Source organism: Palaemon carinicauda, chromosome 18, assembly GCF_036898095.1.
Source record: "Palaemon carinicauda isolate YSFRI2023 chromosome 18, ASM3689809v2, whole genome shotgun sequence".
In the NCBI taxonomy this organism is placed as follows: Eukaryota; Metazoa; Arthropoda; class Malacostraca; order Decapoda; family Palaemonidae; genus Palaemon; species Palaemon carinicauda.
Window position 1 is genome coordinate 58,025,001 of NC_090742.1, and position 14,711 is coordinate 58,039,711.

At 33.8% G+C, this 14,711-nt stretch overlaps 1 protein-coding gene across 1 annotated transcript in view; it reads left to right on the forward strand.

The window, feature by feature from the left end:
* Positions 1-14,711, forward strand: part of LOC137657074 (uncharacterized) — a 370,656-nt gene that overhangs the window by 265,761 nt on the left and 90,184 nt on the right. The gene's annotated exons all lie outside the window — the stretch shown is intronic.

The window sequence follows — 14,711 nt, forward strand, 5'->3', positions numbered from 1 at the left end:
GATCGGATATAGCATGTTTACACAGGAATAATGATACTTTTAGGGCCTAGCCAAGACTGACCTGATATGAAATGATCAGAACAGATACGTGCGTAGGGTAGTGAGGATTCACGTAGATCAGCCCGTGATATTCTGGTCAACCACAAGTCATGTCTGCGTTTGGATAAATCTTCTGTATCTTTGTTCTGATTCTGAATAATTGCCGGTATGCGGTATAAACTCTTGTCATCTCTTTGTCCTCGATTCCCACAGCCAACAATAGGGCAAAAACTGGGCATTATGTGAATGTGAATGTGATGAGATGGCTAACTATTCAACAGTTCAACCACAGCTATTCACTGAACGCGTCTTTGTTTGTCCTCCAAGATGGTGGACCGGAAGTTTGATGACGTATAATGAAAGGACTCTATACACAGCTCTGCCCAACACTAGAGAACAAAGGTTTGATATTAGAGTGTCTTTCTCCAATAAGACCTGCTTACCCTTGTTTAAGAGAGAATCCAGACATTAAGGTATTATAATATATGGTTTATTTTTTATATATATATATATATATATATATATATATATATATATATATATATATATATATATATATATATATATATATATATATATATGTAATAAATGAAATAATTGTTATTACATGTTTAAAACACATGACTTAATATGTCATTTTGGATGAAGATGCTAGCCGTGAGATTTGCTGTAGTCACTAAAATCATAAACAGGATGCACAATGCAGCCTTGGCAATGTAACATTTTTCTTAAACGTCAACACCAATGCATCAGTGTGTGAAAGTTTGTGACGTCACCGGATGCAGGTGTCTTCCGAGATTGTGTTAAAAATGCTACATCAACTAAGCATACGATATCTGTGATATCGATAATTTAATCAGTTCATATCTATACTTCACCAGAATTGGTCATCCGACCAAACCAGCTCCCTCCTATGATGGAGATGTTTAACTCTGTTGTTTTTAGACAATAAATACTTTTAAAGCTAATAAGATGTACTTCGTTATCCAGCTTTACTCATCTTAAACAACACATACTCAATGTGTGCTTATAAAAGTAGCACACTTATAAATGGTGGCAGCGGTTAAACTCTACGAATCAGAGAAAGTTCTTCAAGTAACTATAATATTAAACTCTAAGAATTAGAGGAAGATCTTCAAGACTTCAAAATAAAAGCTGTAAAACCAGAGAAAGATCTTCAAGAACTCAACGTTATCTACATGTATCTACAATTTTGACTAAGTAATATAGTCTATCGAAATATTTAACATTAATGAATGTTATAAATATAAACTGATGAACTGGATCTTCAATCAACATCCTAGGAAACCCAAGGACTGACGTTCAACCTTTACGAAACATATCCAGGAAGCACTACATTCAACAGAAACTCGAACGATATATCGCTAACAAAACATCAAGAGAGAGAGAGAGGATGTGTCGACATCACACAGAACCATATATAAGCTAAGTACAAATTTTTTAATTCATTCCAGTTTGGGCAGTGAAGTGTAGTTATCACGAGTCGTTAGTCGATTATTACTGGGGTGAGTGATTTGCTAATCTTTTATTTCCTTTCATTAAAGGAAACTGTGTTCAACTCCGAATTCTCATCTAGAATTTTTTCTCTCTTTGTGCTAATTCCTTTTTCTTTCAGAAATTCTCGGGAAATGTCTTGGGATTAGTAACATTGTTTGGGGAATCTTATTATACATATGCGTTTAGGCAGTGGACGTCTGTATTCATATAGATATTTTGATAGAATTGCAAGGGGTCGAAGAGATAGGAAAAGAAATACAGCAGTCATGACTCCCCCTTTGAGCCCTACCCTTGGACCTAGTGGCGTAGGCCACACTAATCCTCCTCCAATTGTGACGCTTGTAAATGCCAGGTCAGCAATCCTTCCTTTTCAGGGTCGAGTCAATGGGTTCTTGCCACAAAATGTGGAGTCATGGATTTCATCCGTCGATGCCCATTTAAATGCCAAACAAATCGTAGACCCTTTTGTACAATTACAAGAAGCTAAAAGTTTTATAGATTTTTCTAAGGGGGATGCGAGTGCATATTTAAGAGGTGTTTCATTTCAAGAAGCAGTTACCTGGGATGATTTCAAAGTTAGGTTACGCGCGGTCTATGGGGGTGAGGAAGCCTTGGATGTAGTATTAACGTTACGAAATACACTTAATCAAGCCACTATGAATCGGCTTAATGTTATTGAGAGAGCAGCTCTCATACCTGATAGGCTTAATGAATATCAGGACATTTTAGGTAATTCCACTTGGGTTAATAGAGATAACATCTCCGTGAAAGATTTTTTACGATTAATGTATTTAACTTGCATGACACTTATGTTGCCTGAAGCTCTAGTGCGGTGTTTTGATAAGAAGTTAACGCCTGCAAGTACGGAATTGGATGTATATAGACAGATAAAGAAACACATGTCCAAGTGTCCAGATCTCGATCCCGTGTTAACTCAAGTTTTTGCAAAGAATGAAACAAAGCCACAAACAGTGAACGTAGTTAGTAGTCAAGTAGCGGGAATGACGTGTTATAATTGCAAACGTCAAGGTCACTTAAGCGCGGACTGCATAACGAAATTCTGCTCGATTCATAACAGTTCAAATCATTCATACAATCAATGTTACTCGCATAAGACACAACAGAATCCCAGAAATACACAGTCAATTCCACAGTCAGTCCCATATGGAAATAAAAAGAAAAATCCTCATTTTAACAATAAGAAGAAACAACCAAATGTCAATGTAGTTCAGAGTCCAAAGCAAACAAACACTTCTTCGAATATCGCTGAGCCTGGGTCGTCAAACCAGACCTCGCAAGGTCAGATTAATTTTCAGAATGTGCAGAGCAAAGCAAATACCACATAGTTAACTCTAGAGAAGAAGAGAGTGATGTTGGGTCAAGGTCATTTATGTCAACATCAATAGTACTGAATAATCAATTTAATGTTTTATCAGATAATTGTGAGACAATAGATTTTCCTATGAAACACACGGCCGAATTAAGTAAAACAGTGTATGCTCCCGTAGATTTGCAACGAATTCATACAATAATAAGCCAAAATGAGTTACGACCAACCTTATATGCTGTAAATTTAGAACACAAATCCTTTACTTTATTTTTTGACTCTGGTAGTCCACGTAATATCATGGATTTGAAGACACATCATTTGTTGTTTTCGAACTTTCCGATTGAAAAATCTGGAGTTAGACTCTTGGGTATAGGAAATAATGAATTAAATGTCATAGGCATAACTCATGTTCATTTCAAAGTCGGTAAACGCACGTTTGCCGATACATTTGTTGTTGTAAAAATCATTGATATGTATCCAGCTGTAATTATAGGATACCCATCTATGGGAAATCAAAACATTATCTTAGCCCCTGCCAAGCACGGCGTGTATATCAAAGGGAAATTCTATAAGTCTTCTAATACCTTAAAATCAGTTTTGGATAAAAAGGAGACGACAAATGTAACCGTAACGTACGTTGAAGAACCAATAACTTGTCTCACTAATAAAGAAATAATATACGCGACCCAGCAGAATTCTCGTTCACCCGTAATATCATCTTGCACGCAATCTATCGAACCAAACGTACCTTCGAATTTAATAGTGCAAATAAACAAAACATTACCGGGAGCTGAAAGATTAATCCTTTCCGACACTTTGAAAACTAACAGATTGTCTGTCACACTAGCTATTTATACAGTAGGCTCACATCAATAATGTAATATTGAAGTCTGTAATCATTTAAATAACACTTTAGTAATTCACAAAAATCAACATAACTTGCATGTAGAAGTTTATAAACATCGTATTCTTACCCTTGCTGAGATCAATCTCTCTCAATCAGTTGCGGATGAATCCCTTTTGCGGTCTATTAAAAATAAAATCAATAAAGACATTCAAGACGAAGAAATTCAGCAGAAAATTTTTGGACTTTTAACTAAATATCATGATGTTTTTTCCACTACGGATGGATCCTTAGGAAAAACAGATGTGATCGAGCATCAAATAAGGTTAAAGGACAAGCAGAAAATTATCTATGTACCCTCGTACAGACTCCCTATGAAATTCCAGAATGAAATAAATGATGAAGTAGGTAAAATGCTAGAAGAAGGAGTCATTAGGAAATTAAACAGCCCTTATAATTTTCCTTTAATAGTTGTACCGAAAAAAGATCGAACATGGCGTATCTGCGTCGACTTCCGTCGTCTAAACGAGGAGACGATCCCTGATCGATTCCCAGTGCCATGTACTGACGATATTTTGTCTTTGTTAGGTCAGAATAAATATTTTACCAGTTTGGACTTACTTAAAGGCTTTCACCAGATATCATTAGAAGAAGATAGTATCCCATACACAGGCTTCAGCACAGCCAGGGGACATTATGAATTTTTAACGGATGCCTTTTGGTTTACGTTGTGCTCCTAAAACATTTACAAGAATGATTAACATAGTGTTTGGAGACTTGTTAGGGGATATATTGCATGCCTATATGGATGATCTTGTAATCTTTTCCAACACCTTAGAAAAACATCTACGTAAGTTAGAACTAGTACTACAGAGATTAAGACAACATAACTTAAGGGTAAAGATTAGTAAGTGTGAATTTTTCAAAACAGAATTAATATATTAGGATTTCATGGTGTCAAGCCAAGGTCTTAAAGTAGCCCATGATAAGGTGTCGGCTATACATAATTTTCCCATACCTACTAATGTCAAGGGAATACAGCAATTTCTGGGTTGTAGTGGATATTACAGGCGTTTTATACGCAACTATTCAATAATAGCCGCTCCTTTAACTGATCTTACGAAGAAGGGCATAGATTTCATATGGTCTGAGCAACATCAACAGGCGTTTAATACCTTGAAAGATGAACTATGTAGTTCTCATATCTTAAAATTTCCTGACTTCGGTAAGGAATTTTTCATTGCAACAGACGCCTCAGACTTAGGAGTAGGAGGGGTATTGCTTCAGCAATATGATAAACAATTTTCCCGATAGCTTTCTATTCTCGAAAATTGAGAACTTCCGAAAGTAAGTATGCAGTAATAGACAAGGAAGGGCTAGCTATTGTTAATTCACTAGTGCATTTTAAGTTCATAATTTACGGTTATCCCGTTAAGGTTCTTACTGACCATAAACCACTAACAGAGTTCTTTAAAGGCTTCAACCACAGCCCTAAACAAACTCGGAGGCATTGGATCATTCAAGATTCTGGCGCAAGAATCGGGTATTTACCTGGGAAAGCAAATATCATTGCGGATGCATTATCACGCAACCCCGTGTCATCTTGTACGGAGCCTTTAGCTGAATTAATAGATATATCAACATCCATGCCTATTGTTAAAACGATATCTGAACAAGAAGATTTAGGCTGGAGCGCTGAATTGTTACAGACTGAGCAAAGAAAAGATCAGAAAATAGAAACAATTATAAATCATAAGGAAAAGGGATATATAAAGTATAAGCAGCAGAATTATATAATCAAAGATAATATTCTGTGTAGGACTGTGACAAGGAAAACCCGCAATACACCACATGTAACTAACGTCCAGGTAGTAGTACCAATCTCACTTATTTCCACTGTCCTGAATTGGTTGCGCTCAAATCCATTACATGGACACCCGGGGTTCTTATTAATGTCACAGGAAGCCAAATCATTGTTTTATTGGCATACAATGCTTACAGATATAAAAAGACACATAGCTAATTGTCGCACATGTCAGGAAAACAAAGGGCATACGTAAACACCTGTCAGCCTAAGGGCTTATCCTGTGCCCAATCAACCCTTTGAAAGAATACATTTAGATTTGTTAACAGGATTTTACGAGTCAGACAGAGGAAATAAGCACCTCTTAGTAATTATAGATGCTTTAACTCGATATACAGAACTAATAGCGCTTAAAACTAAAACTGCGATTGAATGCGCTAGGAAGTTTTACGAGTGTTACATTTGTAAGCATGGAATTCCACACCTGATAATCTCCGACTCGGGTGGTGAATTTAATAATCACTTTCTTACCTCATTGTGTGAATTCCTCAGCATAAAGAAAATAAATACCATGATATATCACCCAGAGTCGAATGGGCTAGTGGAAAGAGCAAATAGGAAAATTTTAAATATATTAAGAGTAACACTAGGGGGATCAGACCCCAACTGGGATATTGCAATACCTGCGGTACTGAGTACTCTGAATCATTCATATCATATATCAATTAAAATGTCACCGCATGAAGCATTGCATGGTACCCCAGTTAGAACGCCTTTCCATGTATTAACGCCTACAACTAATCTATCAAATCCTTTAAAAGAATGTATAAATGCAAGTGTAAGTCGATATGATATCCTTCGAAAGAATTTAGAAGAATCACAATTCATAATGAAAAGGAATCATGATAAAATAGCGAAGCCAACTAAAACATATACCGTGGGTGATAACGTGTATATTCAAATCAATGTGCGCAATGGACTCAATTATAAAATAACATCTAAGTTTGAAAGCCCATTTAACATTTTGGAAACATTAACGGCCAATAGGTTTAGAGTTCAAAACGTATCCCAACCCACGTATGAGAGAATAGTACCATTGGCTCACAAAAGAAATTTAAAAGAAAAAAAGAAAAGAGAGGGAAAGAAGTGAGGGAAATTTTTTTTTATTTTTTGTGATTAAAAGTTTTCTTCTTAATACAGGAGTAATTACATATATTTTTCTCGTTACAGGTTTCCAAGATGAATTTTTTGTTGTTGGGAGTGATATTGTTCGCTCAGACATTTTTCTCGTGTGGGATGAGCTCTAAAACTAAAAGTATAAATTTTAAATATGGCACTATAGTTGAAAGACAAGAAGACGTTTTTATGACATCAAGCAACGTAGTTGTAGAAGTGAATATGCAAGCAATTTTTCTTCAAGAGAATGATGTCACTAGCTTAAGAACCGCCATTTCAAGGTTTTCTGCCTCATTGGATGAGTTGCATAGAAGACATTTTCGTTTGACTACAGCGAGTTTGCTTGGATCAACATTAAAAGTTGCAGAGATGCTATCTAAATGACTTGAAAAATAAGACTTACGAGACAGGATCTTTGGCTTATGACCTTTTGATGTGGACTGTAGGACACGAACATAAAGAAAGACGAAATCCGTTTATTTATGCTGCATTAAACATCTTTGGGTCTGTTGCAAGTTTAGGTTTAGGAATTTCAAATCGTCTTAAAATTAGTAATCAAAATAAGAAAATTGAGTTCTTGACTCATGAAGATGAATTGATTATGTCAGAACTAAGGAATCAGTTAGCTTCAATCAATCAAATTATGGATTTAGTAAATGAACATTCAAATAATATCATTCAGATTATGGAAGTACAGGATTTGTTGGCAACGTTAACGTATTATGATTCAAAGATAGATCACATACATAACAGAATTGCACATTTCATTGAGAAATCCAAGGATTATGTAGAAGCTATCACGTTAGCAACTAAAGGTGTAATGTCACCCCATTTGTTGCCTATAAATTACTTAAAGTTAATTCTGAAGAACGGAAGGGATAAACTAGGCTATGTTCCTTTGTTAGGCGAACGTAGGTTAGAATTTTATTACAGCCTAATTACAGTAAGCGTTGATAATAACAAGATTAGGATTACAATTCCCTTTGATTCTTCTGATGCCTGGCAATCTTACAGGATATCACCATTTCCGACTTTCATGACGAATCACTCAAATCCAGTAATATCCAGTTTGACAGGACACGTATTGATTTCCCCAGACAAGGAAACATATACAGTCATTAAAGACTTAAATCAATTAACTCACTGTTCAGACGCAATGGATAGAAAAATATGTACAGCTGACTCATTTGAATTCCATAAAAACTTAATGGATTCATGCGAGTTAGGTATAGTGCTAGACGGTGCTCTCTCCCATACAAGTGAAAATTGTCTGGATAAGCTTTATCCCTTTGACAATAATGAGTTCAATTGCAGACTGAACAATGGCTCGTGGATACGATACGACAAGGACGGCTTCAATGTATCATGCCCTGACGGATCCACGTCTTTCGCCCACATCTTCGTTGCAGCAGATGGTTGTATCGGGACTTCCCCTAATTCCATGGTGACTGGTCTACGGACACTCATCAGAGAACGAGCCTACTTCGCGATCTTCACGTGGACCTCTACAATGCCAGCACTACCTCTCCCGTACAACAGACAAGTTGCCAAGCGGTTGATGAAATTAACCGAAATGGACCACCTGTCACCGACTTATAAGGAAATTTTTCACCCCATACTACTAGCAGGACTGGGTATCACGGTGATGATATTTATCGCCGTGAACATCCTTGTTTGGCGTAGGTTATGGTAGAGCAGGAAGCTAAAACAGAACGTTTCGCCATGTCCAGACAAAACTCCTTATTTAATTCAGTTTAAAGCCGTTTGAAGTGGCCACCTCATTCGATAAAGGAGTAAATTGTTGGAATTAGAGTTTGTAAGAAAAGCCGTTAGTACGCTAGTAATATGTAAATGAGGAAATTTTTTAACTTTGCATGGTTAAAAATACATTTAAAAAAAAAACATTTTAAAAAAAAAGATAAATCATTTTTTCTTTCGGCATCTAATAAAATATATAAGCCGGAATGTTAAAAAGAAAAGAGAAAAAAAATTAAATTAACAGAATCTATGGGCATCTAATAAAATATATCAGCCCTATATATAAATATCTATATACTGTATATATATATATATATATATATATATATATATATATATATATATATATATATATATATATATATATATATATATATATATATATATATATATATATATATATATATATATATATATATATATATATATATATATATATGTGTGTGTGTACGAAACCGTGGTACGTGTACGTACCAGGAATTCGTGTTTGTGCACTAAAAAAATTGAATTTTTACCAAGGTAACAAATATTTTTATTAGTTACCGTATTATGTTAATCTGTGTTTCTGACAAAGGTAACAATTATTCTTTAACAAGTGACCGAATCATATGTATGTCAGTATTTTTTTTGGGTACCATATAATCATTTGCTAGCAATGTACCATATATATGATCTTTATTTATCATGCCTTTTTTTTCTTTGCTTTGGTAATATCTTTTCATATGCATTATTGTTATTATTTTTTGATGTGCCTATTTAGACATTCGTCCTCGTTTGCTTATGGCTGAAGTTAAACAAAGAATAATACATATATCCAGTCACGCCTAGTAAACATGTTTTGGCTTGTTGTTAAATTTTTTTTGAAAAAATTGAGATAGCTAGCCGAGCTAATGTAATAAATGAATTAATTGTTATTACATGTTTAAAACATATGACGTAATATGTCATTTTGGATGAAGATGCTAGCCGTGAGATTTGCCGTAGTCACTAAAATCATAAGCAGGATGCACAATGCAGCCTCGGCAATGTAACATTTTTCTTAAACGTCAACACCAATGCATCACTGTGTGAAAGTTTGTGATGTCACCGGATGCAGGTGTCTTCCGAGATTGTGTTAAAAATGCTACATCAACTAAGCATACGATATCTGTGATATCGATAATTTAATCAGTTCATATCTATACTTCACCAGAATTGGTCATGCGACCAAACCAGCTCCCTCCTATGATGGAGATGTTTAACTCTGTTGTTTTTAGACAATAAATACTTTTAAAGCTAATAAGATGTACTTCGTTATCCAGCTTTACACATCTTAAACAACACATACTCAATGTGTGCTTATAAAAGTAGCACACTTATATATATATATATACATATATATATATATATATATATATATATATATATATATATATATATATATATATATATATATATATATATATATATGTGTGTGTGTGTGTGTGTGTGTATGTGTGTGTGTGTGCGTGTAAATATATATATATATATATATATATATATATATATATATGTGTGTGTATATATATGTATATATATACATATATATATATATATATATATATATATATATATATATATATATATATATATATACACACACACACACACACACATATATATATATATATATATATATATATATATATATATATATATATATATATATATATATATATATATACATACACATAAAGGAAGATCAGATGGAGTTGAAACAGAAGGGATAGCAATGATGATGATACCAAGAGTAGAAAAGGCTTTAACAGAATGGAGAGCTGAAAATAATAGATTGTTACTTTTGATGTTTAAATGAAAGCAGTGCAAAATGAGTGTTATAGTTTGCTATACAACAATAGATTCCTCTGCAGAAAGAAAAAATGAATGTTATGAACAATTGCAGAGTGTAATAGATGAGATCCCAGAGAGATATATGAAAATTTTGATTGTTGACCTCAATGCAGAAGTTTGAATGAATAACCAAGGTATAAAGAATGTGAGGGGTGTTGAGGGTCTTGGCAAAGTAGCAAAGGAAAATGCAGCACATTTTATAAGTTTTTGTTCAACAAATTGTCTTGTTATTAGAGGTACTCTTTTCCAGCACGTGGGCATCCACAATTATACATGAAATTCACCATGTGGCAATTAAAAAAAATCAAATAGATCACATAGTCATTAATAAAGAGAGAGGGAGGACTCCAAGAAATGTGAGAAGCCATAAAGATGAAGATATTGGTAGTGATGACCAGCTCCTCATTAACTCCCTTAAACTAAACCAGAAAGCACCCAACAGAATTGTAGGAAGCACTGACACACATTTGCAATTGAAAGTAAAAATTGGTTTATAATCATAGAGACTTCAGGAGACGAAGAGAAGACAATTAATGAAGAATTGTGTGGTATTAAGAACATATATCAGTCAAATGGTGGGTAGGTTTTGGGATATGCAGTTACAAGGAGCAAGCCATAGATATAAAATGATACTTGGCATACCACAAAAAGCACACGAATACAGAAATTGATTGTTTAAAGTTTTCGATGAAGTAATAAAAATTACAAGGTAGAATTTGCTAAGTAATCCATTACTGAGGTCAAAAGAAAAGCCAGGAATGACTGGAAAGAACATTTGACAGGAAAACAGATGAGTATGACAAAGCTATAAATTCAGGTAGTGGCTACAGTTTAAAAATTGTTCATAGAATTATTAATGAAATCTCTATGGGGACAAAGAAGATAAAGGATATACCCATCGCGGACACTTTAATGAATGGAACACTTTAATGAGATCATGAATAGGAGATATGAAGAGAATAATTTCATTGATATACCTGAAGCTGAGGAAGACATTGATATGCCCATGAATGAATTCTGCGTGGTTGAAGTCGAAACAGTCATTATAAAAGTCAGGAGATGGAAACCCCCTATCTATGATGGAAAAACTGCTGAGATGATTTTGGCTAAAAAGGAAATGATTCCCAGAATACTTACAAGATTATTTTGTAGAATGTGGCGAGAATAGGCAAAATCTGATGAATGGGAGCTGGGAGTGTCTGTGAAAGTGGCAAAAATGGATATATGGCCTACGTCAATTGCCATGGAAATATATATTATGCTTATTCTAAAGAGACTAGATAGAAAGACTGATGAAAATCTGAGAGATAAATAAACAGGGTTTAGAAAAGATAGACGTTGTATTGACCAAATATTCATTTTAAGACATGTTGTACAGACATGTGTAGACTATAGAAATTCACTTTTGGCGGCATTTGATGACTATGAAAAAGCCTTTGATAGTGTGCATCAGCCAATTTTATGGAGAGTCTTCGTTTTTATGGAGTTCTTCTTGAATATGTAGATTTGATTAAATCTGTTCATGAGCATAGTGAGTGCCAAGTTAATGTTAATGGAGTTCTATTAAATGAATTTCCAGTGAACAGTGGAGTGCTCCAAGGGAATATGTTATCACCTATGTATTTTATCCTCCTCTTGGATTTATTAATGCATAGAACAGTTGGGGATGGTGGAGAAAGATTCGACTAAATTGGTAATAAGAAATCAGCTGACCTCGAGTATGCTGATGATGCTGTCCTTATTAGTAATACATCACAGGATATGCAATGCTTGCTGACCAGAAGACATACAATATCGCATGAGTTTGGACTCAAGATGATTAGAAGAAAGACAGAGATGCGGGATATGCGTTGAAAAAAAAAAAGTATATCATTGGAAGGAGAAAAGATTAATGAGGTAGAATCATGTAAATATTTAGGAACTAGGATATATAATGCAGGGTCTTTAGAATTGGAGTGTAATGAAAGATCGAAAAAAATAAATCAGACAATGGCTAACATAATTAAACTTGGAAAATTAAAACGCCTGAAACTACATATAAAAATTAAGTTCTATATCACTTTAAAGAGGTCGGTGTTACTGTATGAACATGAATCGTGGTATGACAATGAAACCATATCCAACAGATTTTGTAGATTTGAAAACAAAGCCCTCAAAAGAATATTGGGAGTTCACTGGCAGGACAGGATTATAAAAGATATGACAGGAGAGATTACTCTGTTGCCATATGTGGATGGTATCATGGTGAATGGTAAATGGACATGGTTTGGTCATGCTCTTCACACCCCTTAAGAGATATTAATTCACCAAACATTTAACTAGGCTCCACAAGGGATTAGAAGGGTTGGAAGACCCAGGTCTACATGGCTGAGGACTATGAACTGTGAAGTAGGAGATGATGAATGGAGAAGATAGAGACGACTGGTGAAAACAAACTGAGTCCTTTTGCGTCAATAGGTGTAGAAGGAGATGATTTCTTTTGATCACTACATATCCTATATGTAGTATTTAATCATGATTTTAATAAAATTTTCACTTTCTTTTTTATCTTCACTCTTCAGCATACCAACATAAGTGGGTTGACACACGATGTCAGTGCTCACGGTAAAAAAAAGAAAAATCAAAACAAAAAAAAGTCTGAACGTTCACCGCCCATTACTAGTCAATTTTTTATCACAATCATTGCTACAGCGTAACAGATCTGCAGATTTTCAAATAAGATGAAGTCCTCTTAGGCTAATATTGGTTTTTTTTTAATAATATTTTCAAAAATTATCTTAGGTTTCTCTCTTTAAATACTTTTAAGCATTGCTATGATATTCTGCTTACATCATGAAATTTTCAGTCTTTATCCGATATGATAACAGGAGCCAGAAGTTCATATCTATTATAGTTTGGTCGTAACAAGGCATAGACCGAAATTTATTTCCCGATGTGTTAATTTTAGTTATGAGCTTGGCAGCGATTTTCTCACCACAAAAAGGTTGAAAATAAAAATTATCTGAAAAAAGACGGTTCTCGTGCATATAATTCTTAAAAGTGAACAGAAACAACACAAGCATACTATGCTGGTTGCACAAACCACGGAAAACAGGATAACTTTTAGTAAATATGCAGAAATATTAAAGGTTACTTTAACCAAAATAAAATTGATTTTTTTTTTTTCAAGTCAATCAAGTTAATAATTACCTAGATAGTACAAAGGAGGGCTGTCAATTAAATACTGCGTTATTCGGTTTATATTGTTATCTCTAGCTTAAGAGATGAAGACCAGGTATGAAAAATTATCACTTTCTTAGTAGGTGTAATCTCCTTTGTGATAATAAGTGACTCTGATTAGATTATGACTTTGTGGTAGATTAAATTTTCAATGTAAACAACTAATCCCATTTTATTTTTTTATAAATTGTTGGCCTCAAATAAGCAAGTGCATTTACTTTTCCTTTTTCAGATGAGATGTGTGTAACTTGATATGAAAAAAAATTCACATGCATAATGAAATATTAAGTTCCTCTCCTCCCAATAATGCTACATATAAAATAAACGTAGAATGTTAATGAAGAAATTTATAAATCTCTCGGAAGTACCATCTCTCTTTGTGTTAAAATAAAAGTTATAAAATAGGCTCGGAAAGACTTTTAGAAAAAGAGAGGAAACATAAGAATTGTTTAGTGGTTAGCAAACTCACTATTCAACCATCACGATGGAGATGGGTTTATTTCAAGTCTGAGAACAGATTCACGAATTCAACAGGAATATGTACGGTAAACATGTAAGAATCTTATATCTCTCTGGATAGCATAGATGGTTAGAGATCCTGTAGGCATGGTTTCGGCTAAGAGGCATAGGTGTGAATCTTTTCCAGCCAAAAGTTGTCATGATACATAAATTTCCAGTGGATACACGTTCCCAAAAGTTAGAATTCGATATTAAATTATATTGTTGTTGATATATATATATATATATATATATATATATATATATATATATATATATATATATATATATATATATATATATATATATATATATACTTATATATATATATATATATATATATATATATATATATATATATATATATATATATATACATATATATATATACATATATATATATATATATATATATATATATATATATATATATATATATATATATATATATATATATATATATAAATATATTATTATTATTATTATTTCTTGGTAGGAGACCCTCCTTCAAACAGCTGGAGTTGAATACTATGGCTTCATCGGCAGAATTCAATTTCTTGTCCAATTTCTCGATTCTACAGACAATTCTCTTTTCACGGTTGCTACATTCAGCTAGCAAGTTGGCGAAGTTCATCAGGTGGGTGAAGGATACAATT